Source organism: Chelonoidis abingdonii, chromosome 2 (assembly GCF_003597395.2).
Source record: "Chelonoidis abingdonii isolate Lonesome George chromosome 2, CheloAbing_2.0, whole genome shotgun sequence".
NCBI classification, from domain to species: Eukaryota; Metazoa; Chordata; order Testudines; family Testudinidae; genus Chelonoidis; species Chelonoidis abingdonii.
Genome location: NC_133770.1, coordinates 290,738,973 through 290,757,569, shown reverse-complemented (window position 1 = coordinate 290,757,569; position 18,597 = coordinate 290,738,973). Strand labels below are relative to the sequence as shown.

The 18,597-nt window shown below is 45.9% G+C and overlaps 1 protein-coding gene across 1 annotated transcript in view; it reads left to right on the top strand.

Moving 5' to 3' along the window:
* The first annotated feature begins 1,039 nt into the window (after positions 1–1,039).
* FAM135B (family with sequence similarity 135 member B) overlaps positions 1,040–18,597 on the top strand; it is a 380,275-nt gene continuing 362,717 nt past the window's right edge. Inside the window, exon 1 of the mRNA XM_075062034.1 lies at positions 1,040–1,179. The gene's annotated coding sequence lies outside the window, so the exon portion shown is untranslated. The remainder of the gene's footprint in view (positions 1,180–18,597) is intronic.

Here is an 18,597-nt window from a genome sequence, read left to right as displayed (position 1 = left end):
GTCTCCAGCAGGTAGCCCATTCAGCTTAGTTCTCTCCCTCCTTGTCCTGCAGATTCTCAGAGCTGGGCAAACTTCATTCTCTGTAAGGGGATTCTGCATGAATGTTTTCTCCTTATGTCATTCTACTCTCTGCTCTGGGAAAGGAAGTGGCTATCCTTCTTCATTAGGAACTTTTGACTAATGTGAATTTTCTGTATAAAATCCATTTTCATTCAAAGGGAAAAGAAAAGATCCAACTTCCAACTGTATTTTGCTTGAAAATCGGCCTGTGTATACATGGAAAATTGTTCTGTCTTTGCACGAAAACAAAAATTGGAAAATTGTCCCTTTTGTGAGTTTGTTACAAAAATGCAGAAACCTCATGAGCAAAACCCTTGCATCATTTAAGTCAATGGCAAAATTATCATTGACTTCAGTGGAGTCAAAGTTTCACCCCACCAATTCTGAGGGGCTTAGCATTCTGTTAGAGTATTTCAGACACTTCTGTGGACCACCTGTTTCCTCTCAGCTGCGCCATCACTCTGCAGCCCATTAGCCAGGCTGTATGGAATTGTCTCTGATGCTCTCCTTCCTCACTGACCCACTAGAAAAAGGTTAGGGTATGTCTTGGGCCCTTCTTCTAAATCTCCTTTTCTTCCATCCCCTTTTCCTGCTGCTGCTATGATTGTCCCTTTAACCTGCTTCCAGTAGGCTGCTGAGAGACGGGATCACCCAGGCATTGCAATCGTTAACCTGATCACAGAGCCAGAGCACTAGACTCGGCTCCACACTAGTAACAGCAGCAGCATAATATTCAAAAGAGCAGGAGAAAGTGAGTGCTGGAGAAGAGTGGGCATTTATTATTATTGTTGTTTCTAGCTCCGCCACAGCCTGTGTCTGAAAGAACCAGGAGCTGGAGCAGCTGTTGCACTGAGTGGTGCTGCTGCTGATTTCAGTAACCATAGCAACAGCATCAGCACCATCACCATCCTCCTCCTCCTCACTCATTCTCCTCCTCCTTAGCATCCTCAGTACCAGAAGCAGCAGCAGCAGCCCTGACAGGAGCCAGAGCCCAGCAGCAGGGACTGCAATCCGCCAACTGCCTTTCTGTATCTGCTCCATCGACACCAGCAGCAGTAACTACAACCTTACTTCCTACTGGGAGAGAGTGTGCTGAGGGAGGACCCCGCAAAGACCCAGGTAAGATCAGCTGTGCTGCTTGCAAACTCTTCCCTTGATCAGTGCAGTTTTGTGTACGTGTGCGTATTGCTAGTTTATTGGCTGTCTTGTTTCAAAGGCATCTTAATGGCATTTCAACCAAGCATGTTGTCCAAAGCATGTTTTGCTATCTTTGCCATACAGACCTTCTCTCTCCACCTCCCTCCAACATGTGAAAAATAATAAATCCCTTTAATATTCCAGTGAGACTGGTTAGAAATGGGGTGTTCAAGGGACACAACGTGATCCGAGTATGAACGACTCAAGCTCTGTGCTTTAGAATAAAAGTGAAGGGTTGCAATGAAGCAAAGGTCGACATAGCAATAAATAACCCTCTGAAAAAAATAATCCAGGCAACAATGCTTTTCCCTCTTCTCACTGCACAGAATAAATTTCTCGGGTTATATTTAGGAGACATCTGTAAAATATAGAGGTGTGTGTATAGGCTAGAGAGGAAACTTCACTGTGATCTGTAACTGAAAGGGTTATGTTATGTGCTTTAAAATAAAAGTAAAGAGTTGCAATAACACTAAGGTTGTCATAGCTATTAACAATCATTTTTAAAAATACTTACCAAAATGCTCAGCCCTTCCTATCTTAAAAAAATGTTATGAGTAAGAAATAAGGGAAACTGACTGGATCCATATATAGAAAAACATACATTGGGTGCATTTAAAAAGGGTAAAGATCAGCAATAATGCAAAGACAGGTGTGGAAATGAATCCTCATTTAACACACAAATAAATAAAAATACCATGCAATGCCCATATGCAAACTTGTATTGTGCTGAAAGAGTGAGTGCGTTTGTGTTTGTGGAGAGGGTAAAAGTAAGTTGAAGCCAAGTGGTAACTGTTTGCTATGTAATGACTGCAGAGAGCTCTTTCCACTTACACGTAACTAATATTTTTTGCAGCAGTAAGGAGAGGTAGAGACGTCAGCAGCTATCTTCCTCCCCCGCCCCCCCCCCCCCCTCGTTATCACTGCCTGCGTGGTTGGAAATGTACTTCACTGAAATGACAATCAGCATTTCAATAAAAGGGAGCCAGACATTAGCAAAGTCGTACCCATGAAATGCCAGAATTATAACCCTGCTTCTGCTTCATAATTATGCTCGGAGGGTGGTCTGGATGTAAGGTAGCCATGGCTAAACTGCACCTGTCTTCATGTCTTCATGTTGAGCAATGATAAAGAATGAGCATATGGGTTCCAATCCTGCAAAGCCCATTGAAATCAACAGAAACTGCGGGTGCTTTTGCACCCTGCAAGAGGCACCGAACGTGTCACAGAATCATGCCCCTTATTTCTCTCTCATATGTAATACACACTACTTACACAAGCTGTTGTGAAGCACAGAATAGACACAGCTCACTCTGATAGAGAAAGTACTGTAGAAATTGACAGAGACTACATCCCTGCTGTGGAATTCTATAGGATGGCTTAAAAAACCTGTACGGAGATTAACATTCAGAATCCAATTCTGTAGACTCGCAGAGTAATTTCCTTAGAACCCTCTTGGTATCATCGTTACTAAAATCTATGGGACTTCTCCATAAGATGATGTTTGGCCTTATTAATGCAAGTATTTTAGAATAGCCAAGTATAATTAGAAGGGCTGATTTTTGGTCCTTGTTCTAATTAAATCTATCTACTGTGAAACCATAGGTCCCTGGATGACGTCCACTAGGATATCCTGGCCATATCTATGATATATCTTTGGCTGGGTTTGATTTCCTGTTTTAAGGCTCGAGAATACTATAATTTTGGGAACCCTCGTTTACAATGATGTGTCTTGGAGAAGATGGGTCAGGGAAAAAAACCGCAGTAATAGGAACCTGAACCTGATCGTGCTTATAATGATGATAAATCAATTGCAGCATTTTAATCAGTTTTATACATGTTGCAGGGATATGAAGCACCTAATCAAGAGGGAACATCATAAAGAATGAAGCAGAGTGAATATTTCATCAGTGCAAACAAGTGATTAAAGGTCAAGGGGCTTTGAAATTACACGTAATGTCCCCAAAATATTATTCTGAATTATTACTTTGCTGCTCGCTGGAGGCGTATGATTACATAGAAGCCAGTGCTATATATACGCTGACTCCTAATTACTATGTGGCTGCAAAACTTCTCTTAAAAAACAGCTCTAGGAAAGGCAGGAAATCAGTATGTTTATAGTAAAGCAATGCTCATATAGAATCACAGTGTGTTGAGAGATGGAAAATGCTCAGTTTATGGAGAGTCAATCCAGTGTTTAGTGTTTGTATCTGTGTAAGTGTAAACAGTCAGGGTGCTAGGCACTCAGGACATATCTACACAGTGATAAAAAACCTGCGGCTTGTCCGGCTCAGATGACTCAGACGTGCAGGGCTTGGGCTTTGAACTGTAAAATTGCTGTGTAGACGTTTTGGGGGGTTTATCACTGTGTAGATGTACCCCTAGAATAACTGATTTTTAATATTCAGGGCCAGCCAACACTTCCAGCTGACACCCCCCACTTACTCAAATTAAAATCTTAGGAGAGGATTTTCCTTGTATCAAATGGCTTATTGTCTTATATTAACATTTCGTGCTAATGTGGAAGGACGCAGTCTCTCTTACATTGGACTCTTGATGACCATCTAGCATTGGTATCTGGCACTGTTCTGGGGGGCGGGGGGAGTGGAAATGTTATTTTTGGTACCTAAAGATATTAACTATCTTTTAAAAATCCAGTTCCTTTTTTCATTAGTCCTCTATTTTGTCTCAGTGGAGCTTAGAACACAATCAGGCTTGTATGGTAGCTGCCATTAAAGTCAGCTTTTGTCAACAAGTTGCAACAGTCATTTCTGAGACACAGCAGCCAGTTTCCTCTTATAAGTGTAGGGGAAACTGCCATGTTCCACATACCGCTGTGTGGTACTATTTGGCAAGTGATTCTTCATTGCTGGTGAACAATGTATCTGATATGTCTTAAAATTCATCTTCATTTTCTTTGGAGGCTTTAGAGAAAATTTATTTTTTCTTGTCTCACTTGTCTCAGTGTTTTAAGTTGTATGTCCTTTTAACTGGGTAAAACTAGGTTTTTAATAAAACAGATAAATTAGTTAGGGCAAAGGATTGCAAGGTGATCCAGGATAATATTGTCAGAGATGCTAAGCAGCCGTTTAATGTGGTCCCTTTGGAATTAAAGGGAGATATGGGGCCTCAACAACTCAAGGGATCAACCCCTCTAATCCATCTCCCTGTCAGGGCAAGTTTGTTCCTTGCTAGATATGAAAAAGACCCACACATCCTAAACACAATGTCGATCTTTTCCCCTATGACTGGGTGTACCAGGCCCTTTGAGGACCCCTGTTGGAGGCCTTGTGATCCTATCAAACCCTGCCCCCATGAAAGAGCAGTGAAAGTGGGTCCTCTATGCCTGTCTAGAAAGGCAATCAGAGCACAGTGGGCTGAGATAAAAGGAGCTACAGGGCTAAGCAGGTCAGTCACTGTCTGGAGCCAGAAGTGGGGAGAAGGAGAAAGTATATGACTCTCTACCGGTAAAGAGTTGTGGGAGAAGGGAACAGAGTGCCCTGGTACAGGTGAAGAGGAAGGGGCTACATGGGAAGAGGCCCAGGGAATAGCAGCAGCAATGGCATTAAAGGGAGCAACCTGGGGCTGCTACTTGTAGGATTCCTGGGTTGTGATCTGGAGTGGTGAGTTGGCCTGGGTCCCTCCACTGGCAAAATGGCCAAAGACCCCAGAAGGGGACAAGTTCTGTTTAGAAGCCCAAGCACAGGGCTGGAATTTACAGGGCTCAAGAATGGGCCTGAAGAACCTGCAGAGGGCCACCCATTTTCTGAAGTAGGCTGAATTTGAAGGAGTGACCTGGCTGGAGAGCTAGGGTAATAAGTACTGATAAAGGCTAGGAATCTCCAGAGAGAAAGCCCTGGGGGCACTTCTCTATACCAGGGCAGGCACAGACTTAGAGCTAGCCCAGAGGGGGCTGAGGATGGAGCCCAGAGACAGGGTTGTAGATGGTAACAAGGGCACAGAGACAGGCCCTGTTGGACCTTTTACTCTGGTTTTGTTTGTACATGTTGGTGGTGTGTGACTTGGCTGGAGGGCTGGGCCACTGAAGATTCACCTGAGGAGCTTAACAGCTGACAGGGGGCACCCGAGGCAGAGAAAGAGAGACTGTGCAGGAGGTGCTTATGAGAGAGAGGTGTCTCCTATCACCGTCCCCTCTAGTGGCCATCTCACTGGAGAGTTTGAGGGTCTGTCAGTGTGCACAACTTTAACTGTGCAGGTCCCAGGTTCACCCCCAGTATGTTAACCTAAGTGGGGTTAATGAAAAAAAGCCCTCTTTTCCAGAGTCTAGGTGTGCTTTGCTCTGGATCCACACTTCACAGTTGGAGCCCCTCCTTGGTCTATGTAGGGTGACCAGATGTCCCAATAGGGATAGTCCCTATTTTTGGGTCTTTTTCTTATATAAGCTCCTATTATCTCCCCCTTTCCCTGGTCCTGATTTTTCACATTTGCTATCTGGTCACCCTAGTTCTATGCAATGTGTGAAGTTGTATTTCCCTGTATGTGTACAGGCTGCTTATATCCAAGCCCGTGACTAGCCTGCTGTTATGGTTGAAGTTTCATGCTTATTTCCTGTATTCTACCCTGGATCCAACACCCTCCCTTGCACACTGACAGTGCTCTACATACTCTCTGGAGGAAGCTGTGCCTGGTCTCCAGCAAGATCTTTGCTAACACTGTTCCAGGAGGTAAGGCATTGGCTCTGGTTGCTATGTTGCTCTGAGCCCTGTTTCAAAAGGTCAGTTTAATCAACTTGGTGACACGCCTGATCTCAGCCCGCCTAGGGAATGAGACACAGGTTGATGTCTTCCAAACCTAGATCCAAGGGATATAATTTTATTCCCTTTCTGATCCTAGCATTAATGCTTGCACTGCTAGTGACTCTATTGTTCTGGAGTTTTACTTCTCTAGTGTCTGATTGCACTTTCTTCGGGGGGGTTTTGCCACAAGGATCTACCACTAAACTACCTGTAAAACGGTTCTCTTTTGTGATTTCTCCCCCTTCCCCCCCAAATTCATGGAGGCTGCAAAAGTGTGTGTGTGTGTGTTTTAACCTGGCTGCTGCCTTTCTGCCCCCAGAAAAGCAGGATCCTTCTTCCAATGAGTACTACAGCCAAACCCTCATTCCCTTGAAATGGAAGTGCAAAGAACCCAATATCACTCAGGACTCCTTAGAGATGAAGGGCACTATATATATATACAATATCCTCATTTTTTTTTAATATAGTTTTCTAGTTGTGACACAACAGTTGTTTAATCGCCCCTGCAGAAGGTTAGAGGAATGAGATTAGGGTCAGGCGAGCAGCTGTTTGGTGTTTGGCGAATACTGACTGTCCATTTTTGTAACTGTTCTCTTTTTTGTATTCACAAACACTTTTGATATGCATGTTGTAAATGCATGACTAAATGTTATTAGTTTTTTATTAATGACATTGTAACGAACCGGCTAGCACGTGTGTATGTATATATACCACTGCTCAGGAATGCATGAATCAAAAATGCTTGTCTATATGTCATAGACCGCCAACACATAGCAGAGATTCTCCTTTAGGTTAAGTGCTAGGACCCTGTGCTTTTGTTGCATGCAGAACTGAACTCTAACCCCACTGTGACCAGGAAGTTTTTAAGGAGTCCTTGGCCATGTTGTTGCACACAAGGTGAAGTTCCTAGGTAGCTGCTGTTTGTTACATCGTGACCTGGTGCTGAGGTGCTAAGTGTTGCCTATATTCACTCAACATCTCCTAGGATCAGGCTGTATCTTTCTTTATTCCACTTGTTTGGAAAACGTGTACCTGAGCCAAAGCACCTACGTGATATTTCTACTGACTGCACATTCTACTTGGAAGAGGGCTAGTTTCTGTTGGATATTTCATTTTAAATGCATCAGTATCTACCACAGAGAAGCATGTTTGGAATGTTATGTTTAAGCCAAGGAGCAGGTCTCAGTCTGTCTACTGCCCCAGCGGAGCTGCATATTTATCAGGTGCGATGCATCAGCCAAAAAATACTGAGTCCATGTCCATGAGTTGTTGGCAGGTACAGTTGTCAATTTGTATTTGCAATATGTGAAGGATACAGAAATCCAAGTACAGTCCTTTCTAAGAGCTATTTCTTAAAGAGAAGAGCAAGAGTATCCACACTTACTCTTCTGAGTCTTCTACAAGCAGGATATTTCCTTAGTACCAAAAAGATCAAGATCTCAGAGCAGGGCCGCACAGAGGGGGAGGGCAAGTGGGGCAATGTGCCTGGGGCCCCACAGGAGCCCCCATGAGAGTTTTCAGGGGCTCCCACGAGAGTTTTTGGTGGGTCTTTGGCGGCAGGTCCTTCAGTGCCGCCGAACACAAGCGGATCAAGTGAAAGCCCTGCTGCCGAAACCGGGAGCGGAAGATGCTCCGGGTCTTCGGTGGCAATTCAGTGGCGAGGGATCCTTCTGCTCTGGGTCTTCGGTGGCAGTTCGGCAGTGGGTCCTTCACTCGCTCTGGGATCCGCCGCTGAAGTGCCCTGAAGACCTAGAGCAGAAGGACCCCCACCGTCGAGGACCCCAGGCCTCCTGAATCCTCTGGGTGGCCCTGTCTCAGAGACTCTGATTCTGCAAAGAGTATCTGTGTGGGTCCACTGCAGGATTGGGACCCTGACCACAATCCTGTCCTCCCCTTACCTTTATCCTCCCTGTGCTTGTTTACATCCACCAGCCATCTCTCATTGGCTACTAACATTATAAACTCTTTGTGGCAGGGGCTGGCTTTTTCTTGCAGGTGGGTAAAGTGCCTGGCACACAATGGGGCCTTACTTCTGATCAAAGGCTTTATTCTCTACCCCAGTACATGAGGAATGATCCCATTGGGTTGACTTGGAGTTTTTCTGGTTTTAATGGTATGGTGTTGGGCCCAGTAAATAATAAGAGTTCCCAAAGTGGCATTCACTTCATCACCAATGGCTACTGGACAGTCACAGGATAAATCCCATTCTAAATGCTGTGCCTGGATCCCTGAATGCTGTGCTGGATCCAATGGTTTTTCCTGTTTTCTTCACATAAAGGGGTCTCATTATTGTGTGTGGGTTTGATTTTGGGGGGTTTTTTGTGTGCATGTCACCTTTTAAGTAGCGGATTCCATTATGAGACATCTCATTTCAATGAATTATTTCTGGCACAATAGTGAATAGACAAGGGGAAGATACAAACAGTGGGCCCAAGGACTCCAGTGTGAGGAGTGGGGTGTCATCTGCCATCCCAGGGCTCCATAGATGGCTGTCCCGTGGGGCTGGGATCAGCATGGGAACAGGTAGGGACTGGGAGAGGGAAGCTGTAGGCTGGGTAGGTCAAAAGGTCCTCATATTGTTCCCCACATGGCCCTGTGGATTTTCCAAGAAAAGGAGATACCGCCAAGGGTCATACTACTTTCACCTAGAAGGTGCTTCGGTAGTAAGAATCATAGAATTATAGGGTTAGAAGGGACTGTAAGTGTCTTGCTCTGAAGGGGACTCTTGGAGACACAACTACAATAGAACCTCAGAGTTGCAGCCATTTCAGGAATGGAGGTTGTTTGTAACTCTGAACAAAACATTATGACTGGTCTTTCAAAAGCTTTCAAACTGAACATTGACTTTATATAGCTTTGAAACTTTACTATGCAGAAGAAAAATGCTGCTTTTCCTTTTCTTTTCAGTTTGTTTAACACAGTATTGTACAGGCTTTTTATTTTGTCTCTGCTGATGCCTAATTGTGTACTGCTGGTTCCAAATGAGGTGTGTGGTTTACTAGTCAGTTTGCAACTCTGAGTTTCTACTGTTTTGCGGAGGTTAGGGCCCTCCACACACACATTGTGGTGGACCTGAGTGATTGCTGCCTTTTGGCTGACATGATGATCAAACCAGGGACCTCCAGTGCTTAAGCAGGGGAAGCTGCTACAGCTCGAGCTCGAGAGCCAGGCTATGTAGCTGGGGCTGTTGCAGACTCGCATCCTCTGTAGATCAGGCACAGTGTAAAACACACTGACCAGTGGGTTACTTCTGTACCGCTCATTCATTTCTATAGCACACTGTTTTACTATGGCATCCGGCCCTCAATTATACCAAGTCATATGGAATCACATCTGACTTAGTCCCATTCCAGTCAGTTACCTATCAGCTTTAAGTGAGTTGAGCAGGATTTGGGACACAGAGCTATCTGGGGCTCTGTGGATATGGGAGGTCTGAAAGCAGTTTGTGGCCCATATTATGCTTTGTTAATCTATTTTACAACAAGAAAAACTACAGCCTCATTTATTTCCTTTGTCTCTCCATCTCAGCTGAAAACATCTTTTTTTTTGTCTGTAGCTCGCCATTGTTTCCCTTTTCATTTCTCTCTCCCGCTGCAGCTGTGTTGACATTAAACTCTGTCAGGGTGCAGTTTGTAGGGTAGATGGTAAAAGCAATAACTTTCCATTGTGTTACATTTCATAGTTACCTTCATGCATGCTTGGCCTGACCCTGCACAAATGACATTAATCGGACTCTGGACATTGACTTTAATAGGGGTAGGCTCAAGCCCAGTATTGCAAAAGGCTTTTCAAGGAAGATAAGCCACAATTTAGGAGCAAAGGAAGATTGAGAAGTGACTCAGCATGTTTCAGAGAGAACCTAATGTGAAGCCCATCAAGTGAATGCGGACGTTTCCATAGGCTGCAGTGGGCCTGGGGTCCAGCCCAGAAGAAAGTTATAGAGAGAGGTCAAAAACTAAGGCCTGGTCTACACTCCACGTTTAAATCGATTTAAAGAGCGATAAATCGATTTAACGCTGTACCCGCCACACTACAACACCCTTTATATCGATATAAAGGGCTCTTTAAATCGATTTCTCTACTCCACCCCGACGAGAGGAGTAGCGCTAAATTCGATATTAACATATCTGATTACGGTTAGTGTGGACGGAAATCGACGTTATTGGCCTCCGGGCGGTTATCCCCACAGTGCGCCACCCCCACGGAACAGCTCTGGGACCAGCAGTCTTTGAACTTCGGATGTGCAGCGGGCAGGTAAACAGGAAGGGGGGCCCCGCCGAAAAAACTTTGAATTAACATTTTTCCTTTTTTTCCCAGCGTGGAGGCTCTTGATCAGCATGCACGTAAGATGAGAGATATGGCTGTAGAAAAAGGGGGCCGCAGTCTTACCGGAAAAAGAAAAATGCCCAGTTTAAAAATTTCAGGTACACGTGCTGATTGCAAATGGAAGCCAAGACTCAATATTGGAGTATGGATGGGAGGGGGTCACTGAGACTCCAGCCTATTTCACAGTCCCACAGCAGTTCCTCTGAAAGAGTAATTTTGGCTTTCTTCTGAGCATCCCCAATCGGTCTGTAGGTTCCAATAACACAGTGTTCTGGCGTGGGTCATGGGATAATCCTTCAGTTTCCTTGCCCCCCCCCCCCACCATCGTGAAAGAAAGGAAAAGAAATCATTTCTTCTTTCAATTGTCACCCTATGTGTATCTGAATGCTGCGGTAGACGTCGATTGCTGTGCAGCAGTGAAGGAGCAGTATATCCACTCATCTCACCCCTCCCAGGTGGTAGACGGTACTATTGACTGGATACTGCGTTCGTCGCCTCACGCCCGTTTGCAGTGCCTCCTGGCTGGCCGCAGGTGAGGCTGGGCGGGGGCGCCTGGGATAAAAATGGGAATGAAATCCCAGTTTACTCCCAAGTAGGATTGGCTTTACAGAACGGCTAGGTTAAATGTCTTCAAGCATAAGCAAAACTGCAGGGCTTGAAGGCTTTCATATTAGCCCCTCCTTTTCTGTGTTAAAAGGAAAAGAGTTTCCTTTACTGTTCTGGACGTTCATAAGCCCCGGAGGGGGGCGTGCCTTCCCCCCCTTGCATTTTATCCTCGCTGACAAAGGTTCTTTTCTGTTTCTTATTCCGTGCATTCTTCCTGTACTTCATTGACCAACCAAAATGGTTTGGGGGGACACTGGCCCACTTAATAGCCCAGGCAGGTTGAGGGTCAGGAGGCGACGCAAAATGCGGGTGGGTTTGTTGCAGGGCCACCCCCTGTGGAATTACCTGAACACGCGGACCAGGCTTTGTGCTCTCTGATACCACTGGGATTCCTTCTATAAATCACGCTGCCCCCTATATTCTGGCGAGGACGGGATTCTTTTAATTTTAGAACCAATAAGGAAGGATATTGGACTTTCAGTCCAAGGAGTCAATTCCCGAATTTTTGCTTCTTAGCGTATTGCGCCCGCCGAGGGCCGATTTCTCCGCCAGGCGGGCACTTCAGACTTGCAAGCGCGGGGAGAAAAACAGATTCTTACAGGAGGGGATGAGATAAAACCGTTTCCATGTCGATTTGGCCAAGTTTTCTCCGGGCAGTCAGGACCCCAGGTAAAGAACCGACCATGGAATTTCATCTACTTGCTATACTTTTCATTTGGCAAAAGCAAGTGAAATCTGCTCTTTCCTGGCTGTTGTAAGCTGTGCTGAAGTTTAATAGGCCTCTCTCTCCGCCGGGCATTGTCCAGTTATTACATAGCGGGTGCAGGGAAAAAAAAAAAAGGGCTTTTGGAAACGCGTGGGCTTTGCCATGGTCTTGCCGTTGCTACTGGCGATTTCATGCCGGCGAAATCCACGCGAAAAAAAAAAACGGCGCGGAAAAGGATTTGGGATCAACGCTGAAGGTTTTCCCGGGAGGGACAGAATCGACTTGCTTGACATTTAACCAAAAAAACCACCGCGGGGACAAATAATGATTTCAAAAAACCCCAGGGAATTTCCCCAAGGGGCGGCCGGGAGACTGCGCGGAAAACTTTTATGGACTAGCTACGGAAGAGCTAACCCCACAAAGTTGCAAAACGCTTTCATGGAAATCGATTGTTAGCCCTCGGGGCGTGACCCGATAGGAACGCACAAACGCGATTTAACTGTGCGGCCTAGTGTGGCCGCATGAAATCGAATTTATAATATCAATTTTATAAAACCGATTTTAGCTAATTCGATATTATCCCGTAGTGTAGACGTGGCCTAAGTGGTGAGTATGAATGCCAGAATGACATAAGACCAGCCATACTAGCCCATACCTCTGGTCCATCTAGCCCAGTATCCAGTCATCTGACAGTGGCCACTGCCCAATGCTTCAGAGGGAATGACAGAACAGGGTAATTATGTGTGATCAGTTCCCTGTAATCCAGTCCAGCTTCTGGCAGTTGGAGGTTTAGGGATACTCGGAGCATGGGGTTGTGCTCCTGACCATCTTAGCTAATAACCATTGATGGACCTATCCTCTATGAACTTTTCTAACTTTTTTTGTAACCCAGTTACACTTTTGGCTACCAGTGTCCCTTGGCAATGGGTTCCACATGTTGACCTTTTAATGATGTATGGAAAGAAAAGCAGTGAGGACAGATACTGGATGAATAGGCAGGGGAGAGGTTTCAGAGGTCAGAGACGTACGATGAAGTGACTTCAGAGGGGTTATGTTTGGTGGTAAGGGATTGGAGGATTGGCACTAAGGGAGTACAGTACTGGTTTCAGTAGCTTTTGGTGTGGTAAATTTTAGAAGTAAAAGGGGGAATTAACCCTGACTGGATTACAAGTCAAATATATTTTTTTGTCTTATGGAAAGAATAAGATGCCTTTGGAATAAACCACTGGGAAATGATCAGCTAGGCTCCCATGCTTTTTCCAGGAGTGCTGTAATGGAGCACTGTCTTACCTTAGGTGACTCACGGTGGTAGAGAATGACATTAGTGCTTTAATAAACGTACAGCACTGAGTGCATTGTCTCAGCTCAGCTAATAATAACACTCTAAATGAGAGACAGAAAGTGGGATAAATCACATCATAATTCAGGATGCAGAAATAGTTGCTGCTAGAGGAACTAAAAATATACAATCATATAACCCTAACACCTACAGCGGCATACTGGCAGAGGCAGGGTGTGGGCTGGCTGGCTAGGAGGGAGATGCTCACTTGTCCTGGATGTGATTCATACACAGCTGGTGTCTTCCTTCGCTACTCAGTAAGTGGCTTCACAGGATCCCTATGTATTGGGGAGCACAGGGTAAAAAGTCGGGCTCCGATAAACCACACAAACTGCAATCTGAACTGTGGGGAGGCAGGAACCTCCATCTGGGGGCGTGCAGTGTCCCAGGGGTGTGCCCCAGTGCCAAGCCTGCTACCTACAGTACTGTGCGTAGGGAAGAGGCTTTACTCCTATCTGAGAAAAGCACCATAAAACATAGAATTAGAAGAGACCACAAGGATCCCCTAGTCTATGCCCTTGCCCAGATGCAGGATTTGTGTCTAAACCATCCAAGACAGAGGGCTATCCAGCCTCCTTTTGAAAACCTCCAGTGAAGGAGTTTCCACAACATCCCTGGCCAGTCCGTTCTATTGTCCTACCGTTATTACAGTTAGGAAGTTTTTTTTCCTGAGATTTAATCTAAATCTGCTAGGCTGTAGTTTAAACTCATGTTCTCTTGCCACAGAGGGCAATATGAGACAAACTTTTCCCATCTTTTTTTATGGCAGCCTTTCAAGTTTTTTGAAGACTGCTTCATTACCCCTGTTGTTCTCCTCTTTTCCAAACTGACTACACTCAGTTCCTTCAACCTTTGCTTATACGGCTTCCATTCCATCCCTTTGATCATCTTTGTTGCGTGCCTCTGGATCCTTTCCAGTTTCTCTACATCCGTTCTATACAGCAGTGACCAGAATTGGACATGGTACTGCTCTACTTGGTGCTGGCTAGGCTTCAGCTGCAGTACCATCACCTCCTCTGACCTGCACGCTATGCCTCTGTTAATGCAACCCAAAATTGCATTTCCTTCCCCCCCCTCCTTCAACACCATACTGTATGAGATGGTGACTGCTGGCTGACCTGTTTATAGCTGGGGATTTGGGGTAAGTCCATTCCTTGACACTGCCGTGCCCCCCAGTTCCCCACCAAACATGTCCCCTTTATATGCTATTCTTAGTCTGTGGAGGTATGCCCATGTGGGCCCTGATCTTGCACTCACTGAAGTCACTGGGTTCAGCATGGGGCCTTGGTTGTGCAAGACCCAGGTCCTGATTCTGCTGCCACACATGCCTCTCAATGCAGTTACATTGGGCTGAACCTGGTGCAGAAGAGGGAAGAATCAAAGCAAGCACCATGGGCCTGCCTGCCCTCACAGCCAGCATAAGCACCCACAAGGGAAGGTCATTCTGCGTCTCACACCCCGCCTCATGGAAGTGAGCAGAAAGAACTTCCATTGACTTCACTGAGCACAGGACTTGGCCCTTCAATGCTGCTTACCTGTGTGCAAGTGTCAGGGGAGTAGTGAGGTCATAGCATATGAGACATGTGGGAGACATGAGAGCGATCATGTAGCCAGAGACACATTGTGAAAAGCCTTAAAGCTGAGGATAAAGAGCTTTAATGCAGAGGGAGCTATGAAGCCAGCAGAAAGATTCTCCAGGGTGGATGTTGTGTAGCACATGAGGGGAGATGAAGTTGAGCATAGCAATGGCATCTTGGCTAGAACCAAGGCAGAGTGGTCTTTTAAGAGCATTCTTTTTACTTTGTATGGCTTGTTTCCTCTGGGCAGAGAATGTGTGTGTGTGTGTGTGTGTATCTGAGGGAAAGTCTTCTCTTGTGGCTTGGTTATAGCTGTGTAACTAGACTAGATTCGTCGTGCTTATGTTGCAGAGGCAGGTGTACCTTCTAAGGGGAGATGCTTTTGACTTGTTCTTAGTTGTCCATTGTGGTTGGTTAGGGTGCAGTTATGGTACTTTGAGGTACATAGGGTTGCCAACTTTCTAATCACACACAACCAAACACCCATGCCCGCTCCTGCCCTGCCCCCACTCCATTTCCCCCCACCCCTGTTCCTTGCTCTCCCCCACCCTCACTAACTTTCACAAAGCTGAGGCAGGGAGTTGGTGTTGCCGGTGGGGGGGAACTCTGGCTGGGGGTGCTGGCTCTGGGGTGGGGCTGTGGATCAGGGGTTTGGGGTGCAGGAAGAGGCTACATGGGCCAATTAACAGGCAACATGTTAGCACACTTTAGAAATCACATCTCTGGAGAGTACATTATTCCAGCATACAGACAAACCCCTAGTTTTACTTTACACAGTTACTTCAGTCTTGTCCTGTCTTTCCTCATGATGGCTGGTCTATAGGCTTGTACTGTAAATGCTTTGGTGCCAGGACAGTCAGTCATATGTGGTTTATACAATGCCTAGCACAGTGGAGCCTGATCTCTCATTGGGGCCTCTACATCCACTGCAATACAAATAACTGGTCCCAAGTCTAACTTGTGTAATTCAGAGTTTACCTCCCTAGATACGCTCTCCAGTTTCTGTTTGGATATTTCATATAATGCATTTCTGGGGTGGAGGGCACTGGTAAAACAGCTACCGTGTTACATCCTAGAAGTAGCTGCAGTTCAGAGGCGAATGAAGTGGATTACATTTATCAGTGAGTTCCTGGCCTCATTGAATTCAATGGCAACATTTCTTTTGACTTCTGGGAGACCAAGATTTCACCCTATATGTATATTACACATTTAAAAAAACCCTAATAAATGGACATTGTTAAAGTTACAAAGTCAAGCACTCAAATTAGGAAATGCCAGAATTAAGATTGCCACAATGAAGCACCCTGAATCTTCAAACGCCTAGTCCTCCATGCCTGAACCCCACCCCACTGATCCTCAGCCCCTGCATCTGGAGCCCCCTTGCACCCAGATGCCCTGCTTCAAGACCCCCATCTCTGCACACAGACCTCCCTGCACTCAAACCCCCACCCTTATGGGCCCCACCACCCTGAGGCCACACAGTGACCCCCACACCACTGACTCCCAATTAGCTGCACCCAGACCCCCACCCCATCCCGGAGCCCCATCCACCTTCACCTGGAAGCCCCTGAAGAGTCCCATTTCCCCTGCACCTGGAACCCCTGCCCCCCAACAAGCCTCTGTACATCCAGATCCCCCCCCACACCTAGACACCCCACGGCCCCACACTGAGCTGCCTGCATCCAAATTGTCCCATACAGAATCCTCTCACCCTACACCTGGATCCCCCCACACTGAGTCCCTCCACACTTGGATCCTGCCTGGTTGAGCCTGCCTGCCCCACACCTGGTGCACATGGCATAGAGGGCCAGGGCCCGAGGGTGTTTCTGAGGGTGTCTCCTTGCCTTGGTTTTCTTCGGCTTGTTTGCTGAATTTTCAATTTCTGTATTAGCCTTAAGGCTCTTTTACACAATGTTATGGCTCTGCTCCTGTCTGCGTCGGTTGTATAGGATGTGCCCGTTATTCACTGCTTCCTCTTGTTGTGTAGACTTTGCATGTCGACACAGCAAAAGCTGCATGTGGGCCAGCCGACATGAGCTAGCTTGAGGCCAGCCAACATGGGTAACAATAACAGTGCTGAGAGAGCACTATGGGCTTCAGAGCAGGCTAGCAAGCCAAGTACGTACCCAGGTCCCTCCTGAGCTTGTATTGCCACTCTGAAGCCTGCCCTGTACTGTCTTCTCTGCTGTTGCTTCCTATGCTAGCTGGATGAAAGCTAGCTAGGGCAGGCCAGCCCATGCACAGCTTTTGCTGTATGGACATGCTAGATGCTTATGAAAGATGAACCGTTTTGCTGGAGAAGTGTAGCTTGTATTCAGTGGCACTTTAAGCAACATGCAGGCCTCTAGCATTTGTCTTTCAGGCTTGCTATTGTCTGGCTAATGGCTTGGCATGACAGCCGGTCCACTGATTCAGTGACCAACTTATGTGTGAGCTTGCCACTACGCTTGTGATTCCTGGGCTGGCGTTTGTTGGTGCAATTCCATAGGAAGGAAAATGGAGGGGGGAGGTAGGGGGAGGGGAAAGCTCCTTTGTGTTGCTAAATTTAATGCATGTAGTGTGAGAGGTGCACACTAATCACAAGTGTTGAGGGGAATTAAGTATCAAGTTTTGTAGAGCAGTACTATATCTTGATGTTTTGGATCAATACTTAGATGTTGTGTGCATGGATGTGCTCACGCACTTGTAAATAGATTGTCCCTTTTGATTAGAATAGTTAGTTAATATTCAGGGCCTTGCCAGTTTGTTTCCATCAGAATAAATTGATTGTGACCAAGGTATTTCATTATAAATAAAACAGGATTGTACTGAACACAGTGGAAATGAACAGCAGCAAGCAGCGTACTTGCTTGGAAATCCATGCTTGCCTTTCCCAGGAATACTGTTCATAGCAGAAGCTCTGTCTTTTTCTTCCTCCCCGGGGCTATGTTCATGACTGCGTCTCTTTTTTTTTTTTTTTTTTTTTTTTTTTTCCTGTATACATAAGGTTAATAAGGCCTCAGATAGGGAAGGGTTACAAATTACAATAATACAGTTTGCATGTGGATTCAGGCCTGGCTGCAGTCTTGTGCATCTGTCTGCGTCTTTTTTTTTTTTTTTTAAANTTTTTTTTTTTTTTTTTTTTTTTCCTGTATCTCGTGGATAGACATGTCCATCTGCAGCCAATCCATCCCCTAGTCTGTCTTTTACAGTCAGTCCCTGGGAAAGCCCTTCACCAACATGGCTTAGCTTTTCATTGGCTTTGCCATGCAGCCATTTGCCTAGAGTAGTGGCTCCCCATTGCTTCAAGCGATCACTATATAAAGGGGCATTGAATTGTTCCTTCAGCTTAGCCTGATAGAAAGGTGTGCGTGGGTGTGTGTGTATGTATATATAGGATACCCATCAGCTTTAACATGGTGACTCTCTGCAAATCAAAGATATTTGAAGATTTTGATTCCCACAGGGATGGGGTGTATTTCCAAATGGTATATCAGCATCATTGTGAAGGGACGTCAGTCTTAAGGCTGCTTTTCTACAATGGTTGGTACGTGGGTAGTCTGCTCTGTCCTGAGTCCCATTGACTTCAGTGTGACTTCATGTCGCCGAAGCAGATGATCTGAGCTGTATTAGGGCTTGTCTACACTGGCAATTTACAGCACTGCAACTGTCTTGCTCAGGGGTGTGAAAAGACACACACACACCCCCCCCGAGCGCAGCAAGTTTCAGCGCTGTAAAGCGCCAGTGTAAAAACAGTGCATCAGCGCTGGGAGCTACACCTCTTATGGAGGTGGGTTTTTTTAGAGCGCTGGGAGAGCTCTGCCATGACAACACAAGCCACATTAAAGAAACTGCTGCAGCAGCGCTTTAGTGTTGCCAGTGTAGAGTAGTCCTTAGCTGCAGCACTGGAACCTTGATTTTCAAAGTGGTTGATAATTTTGGGCCCTGAATCCCTGATGTTATTGAATGCCTTGGGGGACAGATGTGCCAAGTGCCTCTGACTCCTGGTAAAACTGATAAGTTTGGAGCATTAAGCACCCGTGAAAACCAGGC